This window comes from Dermacentor andersoni, chromosome 1 (genome assembly GCF_023375885.2).
Source record: "Dermacentor andersoni chromosome 1, qqDerAnde1_hic_scaffold, whole genome shotgun sequence".
Taxonomy (NCBI): Eukaryota; Metazoa; Arthropoda; class Arachnida; order Ixodida; family Ixodidae; genus Dermacentor; species Dermacentor andersoni.
Window position 1 is genome coordinate 166,220,317 of NC_092814.1, and position 8,166 is coordinate 166,228,482.

Genomic DNA, 8,166 nt, shown 5'->3' on the forward strand with positions numbered 1-8,166 from the left:
GACGCAAGCACGCGGTGTACTCAAACACGCGCGTAATTACTAAAGTTTCAGGTGTTGACAGCGTGAAAGTATGTGTACGTGGTTTCGTAGGTTCATTTGCGTACCTGCAGGATACTTTTGTTCGGCCAGCGCGTGAGAGATTGCTGACCGCACACAGCCGGAATGGCTCTGTGCGGTCAGCAATGCCTGGCAACAGGGCCGTTTTTTTCATTGCGTGGTACTTTGGTAATCGTGACGATATATTGTTTTTTTTTCTACAAGTACTGCTCCAGGAGGGCACATGTAATGGCTCACGGAGGCCTCGAAGAGCACGTGACATTACAATAATGCAGGCGTCGCAGGGAGTGTTCGCATACAAAATTGGCTGTCCGCGATCTTATACCCCTTGGCATGGACAGGTTTCGGCTAGCCCCATCCAGCCCTGGTTCTAGCTTTGGTGTTCCCGTTGCCGCTTTGGTGCCCTGGAGGCGCCGTCAATAATACGAAATAATGACAAGGTGTTACAACTAGTAAATAAAATTTATTGAAGAAATACAATCGCGCCGAGGCGCCAACTTCTAAAGCAGCGCTAGCGCGCCCGCGCGAGTATTATCAAACGCCAACGAGGAATTTCCGGCCCACGTACGACTCTACGATCAAAGTGCATGTTAAACATCCCCAGGCGAGCTAGATAAAGTTATCCGGAGCCATCCACTACAACCTGCATCCTAGCTTTGGTCGCTTCGGGACGTTAAAAACGTTAATACATGCGGGCGTACATTCGAAGCTAAAAGACTGCATCGTAAGTCATATTGAGCCTTGCAAAAGCGTCGAGAATGTGCTAACTTCTGGTGGAGCTCAAAACACACCCTGAATAAAGTCTCTTTTATGTCACAGGCCAGCTGCAGATGCGTGCATTTCACCGCAAGACGAAACTACAGGAAACAAAGAGAGCACATTCGAAAAAAGTAATGTCAAACAACGCGCTAAAAATCACGCAGAGCATGAACACACACTTTTTCGAAGTGGAAGGCGTGAACTAGGCTCAAAATAAGAAGTTTTTAGTAGCCGTGGCCCTTACTTCACTAAGCCGTGCGTTCTTTGCCACTTCCTCGAAGTCAGCCCGCCCGATCCTGCGAATCCACACTTCTTGCGTTGCGCCCGCCGGACGGCAAAGCAAAAAGCTTTTTGCCCTCGCTGTGTCTGTTGCAGCAACCGAAGGCGAAGCAGCATGGCATCGCAATTAAGTTCTCGGCGCTACACATACTATTACGCCGCACTCCGTCAGTCCGCCTGCACTCCGTCAGTCCGCCTGCCGTTTCGTTGAGCAGGCCCAACAATGAAGGTCGGCGCGCGCTGGAAAGAAAAAAATACACAAAAGCGCGGCGCCTGCTCCGCGCTGGAAAGAAAAAATATACAAAAGCGCGGCGCCTGCTTCCACGTGACACAGATTGGCCAATGGGGGAGCGGAGGAGGCTGGGGCGACAGGAGCGTGGAGGAGGACGCGCCAAGGCAAAGCCACCTAGAAAAAAAATGTCCTCCGCACGCCGGTGTGACGTCACGCTAGTCGGATGGGCCGGACAGTCGACGCCGTCGGCGTCTCCGCGCCTAGGTTCGTTGTGCTTGCAGTGTGTCTCTGCGCGTCGCGGATACTATGGCATGAGAAAATTAGTGCTGTCCTTAAAGTGACAGCAACCTATAAATTCAGATGCTTCGTTTCCAAAGCAAGACACGTATAGCTGACGCAAAAAATAAGGGGGAGCCGCTGGTTCACTGCAGTCAACACCACCATAGAAAGCAACATTATTTCATACCTTCCTTAGATTACTTGACTGGCGACATTTTTTTTTTATTTTGCGTCTATCGCAACACGACCGGCCTTATTGTGCTTGGGATGTTTGGTCGGGACTAAGACAAGCAAACTGCATGCTGCTTAGTCACTTTAACCTTAGACGGAAAGAAAGAAAGAGGAAAACTGCATATTGAAGACACATAATATACTTTATTCACAAATGATAAGAACTGCATTCAGAAACAAACATTTTAAATCTTCCATATACAATTATCATTCTCACTCTTGCATTGCGTAAAACAGTCCTCGCTGGACACACGAATATCGAGGTTCATTTTATTGTTAAAATTTTATTATTATAGGGTCACGCACAACTAATTCTCAAATAGAATAAGCTAATTCCGTCTTTGTTGTACCATTTCTTGTGGTTATTTTATTTCCACCCGCCTTGTTTGCAGGCCTTATTGGTCTTCATAAAATACTGAGATAATGGTGAAAAGTAAGTAAAAAACGAGAGGCCTACTCTCAGTCCTAAAGGAAAACATGCAATTAATAGATTGCGGTAGCATGGAGAGTTCGAATCATAAACAGGTAGCACAATGCACTAAAATAACATTTGAATTGGCCAAAATGCAGGGTTTAAATTTTGATAATGTAGGCAAATAAGTCCTAGCTACGCTACAGGTTTCTTTTTACAAGGGTTCTGTCAACACAAACATACGTAATGTTCAACAAAACAGAGCTTCATGAATAAAAAATAAATAATGAGAAACATCTCAGGCCTTCAAGGTCTGCAATTTTTGGTCGTTCTTGGCGTTGCGTAATTTGTCGGTTTCTGTGCGGCACAAGTTGTTCAGCAGTGTATTCGCTGCAGCACTTACAACATGCCCCATTACCTCCTGTGCAGGATGACCGAAATCACACACATCGACATCCTCAAAGTCATGAAGGGTAGCGAACACAAGGCCGACAAGAGTATCTTTCTGCCTAGGAAGGCTGAAAAATCGTACGGCATATTCTGGTGTCCTGAGCTTGTCCAATATAATTTCAGTAAAGAGTACAGCATTAACTACAACTGCTCGTGGAAACTTCAGGCCACCCCTTGTCATCTTCGTGATTAATGCATTCTCAGGGTCATCTAGATCGACGTCTTGCATCACAAGGCTTTCACTGCAAGATGCGCATGTCAGCTTTTTTAGAGCTGCATGGGCACAATAGCCGGCAACATAGGTTAGTGCCGGTAGCCATCACGTTTTTTTCTCAATGTCGGAGTCGGTCACAGTGAATTGAAACTGGCCGTTTCCTGAATGCACACTTCTCTCCAACGTGTTCGCGCTCGGTGGTAGTAGAATGTCCAAATCTGGCAGGTCCAGAACCTTCTGCAAACGCAATGTGTTTTCGGATTCATATATCTGCCTTATAGACACGTGGTATTTGGCACAAGACAATTGCCGGTACTTTCCAAAGCGATCCTCCAAGCTATCAGTTTGAAATTTGCCCAAAAGAACATACTCGAAATGAAGCTCTTTGAGACAGTGTATGGCAAGTTCGTGCAAGGCATGGGTAGTGTGGGTGAAAGCTATGTGCGTTTCACGTGTCAAGCGGCCATTGTCATGTTCGAGGCTTCTCCAGTGATCAAGCCATTGAACTATTCTAAGAATTCTAGTTGAGGACATGACGATGAAACTATTGGACCTTGCAATTGATCTCGCAACCGCTGTCCTTTTCTTGGCGTCTTGACGTTAACAATGTTCCACCAAGTCAAAATGGTGTCGACATATTGAGAGGTTTCCTTTGCGTGCTGGAACGTTGCAACACTGAGAGCAGCAACAGTAGATGAGTTAAAAATCTTTAAGGCCAGTTTAACGTTCTGCCGTTCCATGTTTGAGGGGTTCAGTGCCTTCAAAGTGAGCGTTGGTGCTAGCTTCAAGAGCTCATGCTTTTCAGCTTCGTGCAGCTGGCATAATACCTTGAAAGATGCTGTAAGTATCTTTGGTTCAGCCTCATCACTCTTCGGTTCAGGAAAGTACAGTGCTCACGGAATGAAACGCGTCAATTTAGGGCTAACTAATGCCCATACTTTCGTTTCCACCGGCTGCAGTTTGTGTCACATCGACGTAATTTTGGTGCGTACACTTAGAGCGGAGTCCGAGTTACCTTTGGTGACCAGATTCCTAGCGACATGACATGGTACTCTCGACTTCTCTGCATATATGCAGCGTTCTACTAAATGATCGCAGTTGCGTTTCATTCCGTGAGCACTGTACATGCATTTGCCAATGTTTCTTTGATTCAGCCAGTTATTTCTTATACACTTTAGTATGTGAACTGGGTCCACCACAAAAAACAGGGGTCGTGATGGGTCAGCAGGATGCTGGTAAACAATGCTGACACTTGCCGGCTTAGCGAAGTAGGACATGGCTTTTCTGTTTATGGAGTTATTGTCCGAGATCACTGCGATTATTCTAAAACCAGATGCCTCTAGATCAAGAACAATCTTCCGAATGAAGTCGTGCAGCGCCTTAGCATCGATTTGTGCCACAGGAAGGATGTGTACAACATCCTTGTTTGAAGAAAGCAGGCTCTGTATCATAAATACGTGGGCAGTTTTTGCTGCAGTCGATGAATTTACCGCAGCACCAGTAACCAACCCAGCCTTGTAATCAAAAAATGATTGAAGGTGAATCTCATCAATCATTAACGTTACAGTCTTTTCATGCTCTTTATATGTGCTTACAATACGCTTTGCATAGGAAAGAAAGCTACATTCTTGCTGCTCCGTTTCAGGGCGTACATCGTACGATGAACACAGTCTTCTGATCGTATCAGGATGCGGCATCTTAAGCTTCATCGAACTTCTCAGGAATCTATATGCATGAGGTGAAATTGTGAACAAAAGGCTAGCAAAAACCAATAAATCGGGGGGATATCGGCCAGCATCATTCAAAACAAGATCAACTTCACTCTTCAAGAATTTAAGCACTTCCAAATGCCATTCTTGAAACTCGCATGCGAAATGTTTTCCACTTACTTCCACTAGCAATGTCGAAACCAATGTCAGTAGATGACGGGCCTTTTCAGATTGATTGATTGATTGAAAACTTTATTGTTCCACCGAGCTGGGGTGCCCGCCTCTTAACCTACACGTAGGTAGGGGGGGAGGACGAAGCAGTCCCCGCGCGTTGAGGACGGTGAGTGTTCACGGCCTCAACGGCCAGGCGAATTGCTCGACGCTGGTCGTCTTCAGCCTCGCTCTGGAGCAAGGCCTCCCAGGCTTCTCTACTGTTAATGTTTTCATTGGCCCCTGGGGAGCCAGCACACTCCCATATTATATGGTCTAGCGTACCTTTTTGCTTACAAATTTTGCAGAGGGCGTCGTTATAGTCCCTCGTCTGTGTTAGGTAGATCCAATGTGGTGATGTATAATTGTTTCCCTGGAGGCGTCGCCAGATGCGAGCGTCCTCCAGAGAGAGAGACCGATGCGGAGGCGAAAAGATTCTTCTTTCGGCTTTGTAGTGATCGACAATTTCCCTGTACGTGATCATGCTATCTTTTATCCCTGGAACTGGCTGCTCTAGAGTTGCCCGGTGGTAGAGTGCTCGGGCGAGCTCGTGAGCGGCTTCGTTGCCTGGGACTTCTTCATGGGCCGGTACCCAAATAAAAGTTATGTCCCTCCTGGGAGGGTCTTTTCAGAACGCTCAGTGCTGATATCCTTACGTGTCTGTTCGATCATGTGTAACACACTTTTCAAATCTCTCAAGTCGCACAGCTTTTCAGGAACTAAAACATCACCACACTTCCTCACACCCGTTTCACCAAAAAATACTTCGACGCGCAGGTCTGTGGACACGATCACCGAAGTACGGACTGCAGGAGCAGATTGAAGTGACAAGTCCAAAAAGAAAACCTTGGAGCCCTTGTTCAAAACTGTCCAGAAGTCCGAACACTGAAAGCTTGGCAAGGCCTTGAGCAAGTCCGCAAAGCTACCAACCAGATTTTTAGCGTCCTCTTCTGCTTGGGTTTGCTGAGAAAGCATTATTGCTTTTTGCAAATATGTGGCTTCCAAGCGCGCTCTTTTGGCAGCCGGCGCTTCTCGAACGCACACTTGCGGACTCGATAAATAGGCATGCAGGGCAATTGGGAAACAAGCTCGGAACTGGAGTTTTCTTCAGACGGATGTTTATCGTGGAAACTTCGACCACTTTTCCTGTCTTGACGTCCGTGTAAGATGTCGTCTTCAAGTAATCCGATGGCAAGAAATGCTTTTCACAGAGCTGAAATAAAAAAAAAAACAAGCCGTTACAGGTATGAAGCTCGACGAAAATGTTGAATTTACAAGCGCGTCCACAGGTGCAGAGACCCATCTATTGTGCACGCGTGCACGAATGCATTGCGCACTATGCTGACGAAACCTATTCGTCTGGAAACCCAGAATAACAATAGAGAGAAGAAATACTTACCACTGTGTACTTCGTTGGCGAGAAGTCCTTCCGAGGAACAGCTGCTCTCGTCCATGCTTCCCGAGTGGCTCGGTCAGATGGGAACTTGTGCACTCGGACACTTTATCCTCCGTCATAATTGGACTTGCAGTTTGGTGCGCAACAACAGCCAGGCATCGTTGCGCTTCCGTGTACGACGAACCACGCACAATCGAAGAAAAGCAATCGCGTTTACGGTGCAGCATGCCCCACCAAAGCCACCAAGCAAATGCTCCACGCGTTGCCGCTCTAGCGTTGCAGCCACGGAGAAAATTTGTTTTCAGAACGCGCGCCGCAATCTAGAAACGCAGCGCTCCCCCATCCACCGCTACCATCCGACTCTCGTGACGTATTGACAGGGGAGAGGAGGTGATGCGGAGGCCTTACATTTTTTTTCTAGGTGGCTTTGGCCAAGGTGAGCGGGGTGGCGGAAAGATCTAAGAATGGCGCTACTTTTGAAAAATTGAGGGGCTTTACGCCGGCCTCGCCCGCCGCCCGGAGCCGTGTTCAAATTGGAAGTGGACGACCGTGTACATGTACAGGCAAACTAAGGCAAGCTGCAGTGCAGGGTGCCTGGGGTGCCCATAGCATTTTTTTACATGCGTACCGGTGCTTTTATTTGCAGGTGTCCCTTCAGTAGGAAATTGCTGGACAGGCGGACCAGCGCAACGGAATTGTACTGGCGAATCCACAAGCAAGTCATAGAATCAGTTTAATTGTTGCACTTTGAACAATCATGTTTCTACAAAGGCAGCAACAGAAAAACAGCCTGATGCCGACTGTTTCTATGCCACGAAGCAGTCAAGAGGCGAGTGCCTAATACGGACGAAATCGAGTGCATGAACCCACATATTAATAGCGTATGAGTTTTATTAACTGTGCAATATTTTGAACACTTCCTTACATGCCATTTCATGTGTCATATTTTTTCTGGTCACAAATGTGTGCAGCGAATCTATTTGCATGATCCACTCCGGGCCTGTGAGACCGTTCACTTGCACTTGATACATGCATCCATAAACTGCAGATATGCACATCAGATCCCTACGAGCATTTTCAAAATTCAATTATTTTAGACACCAGGCACATATATGCAATACTGACATGATCTCAAATACCACTAAACATCTGGGACACATTTTTGTTCAGTATACTCGCAGGTAAAATAGGTAGATCATGTGGACAGCTCCAGCTCATTTTCCTTAAATCAGTGTGTACAAGGGGTATACAAAAATAACTTTTTTCTCGCGCACTGATTATTTTGCTGTATAAGCAAGAGAACCCACCATGTTAGAGTAACATATGTTGTACATCACACTAATATGTGCTTTAATTTACCAAGTCAGATGAGTTACCTTTATGACCCATTCAGTCATATCACACTGCAAGCTGCATTCATCAATCTTCTATTGGATTTTGCAAATATTTAATGAAACATGTTCCCATAGCTGTTATGTAGATATGCAATGACAAGCTCTTCTGTGTGTTCCAAAGGTAAAGTTTAAGCTCTAAATTAAAGAAGACATTTCTAGTCAGAAACAAGCAAAAATGGTGAATGCATAGTATCAGAAGCCCAAGGTACAGAAATTATGAGAAATGTCGAATGATTTTAAGGAAAGAATGGTATTTGAAAATGCAAGACTCTTTAGTGGAGGTCAAGCAAGTCAATATAGGTAGAATACTTTAAAAACTTATGGGGTTTTACGTGTCAAAACCACTTTCTGATTATGAGGCATGCCGTAGTGGGGGACTCCGGAAATTTCGACCACCTGGGGTTCTTTAACGTGCACCTAAATCTAAGCACACGGGTGTTTTCGCATTTCGCCCCCATCGAAATGCGGCCGCCGAGGCCGGGATTCGATCCCGCGACCTCGTGCTCAGCAGCCTAACACCATAGCCACTGAGCAACCACGGCGG

General features: G+C 46.2%; 1 long non-coding RNA gene across 1 annotated transcript; it reads right to left on the minus strand.

The window, feature by feature from the left end:
• Window positions 1-500: 500 nt before the first annotated feature.
• Window positions 501-1,362, minus strand: LOC129380738 (uncharacterized). The gene is made up of 2 exons (XR_008608919.1): window positions 1,061-1,362; window positions 501-914 (listed from the first exon to the last, which is right to left on the minus strand). It is a non-coding gene; the product is annotated as an uncharacterized lncRNA (long non-coding RNA).
• Window positions 1,363-8,166: the final 6,804 nt, after the last annotated feature.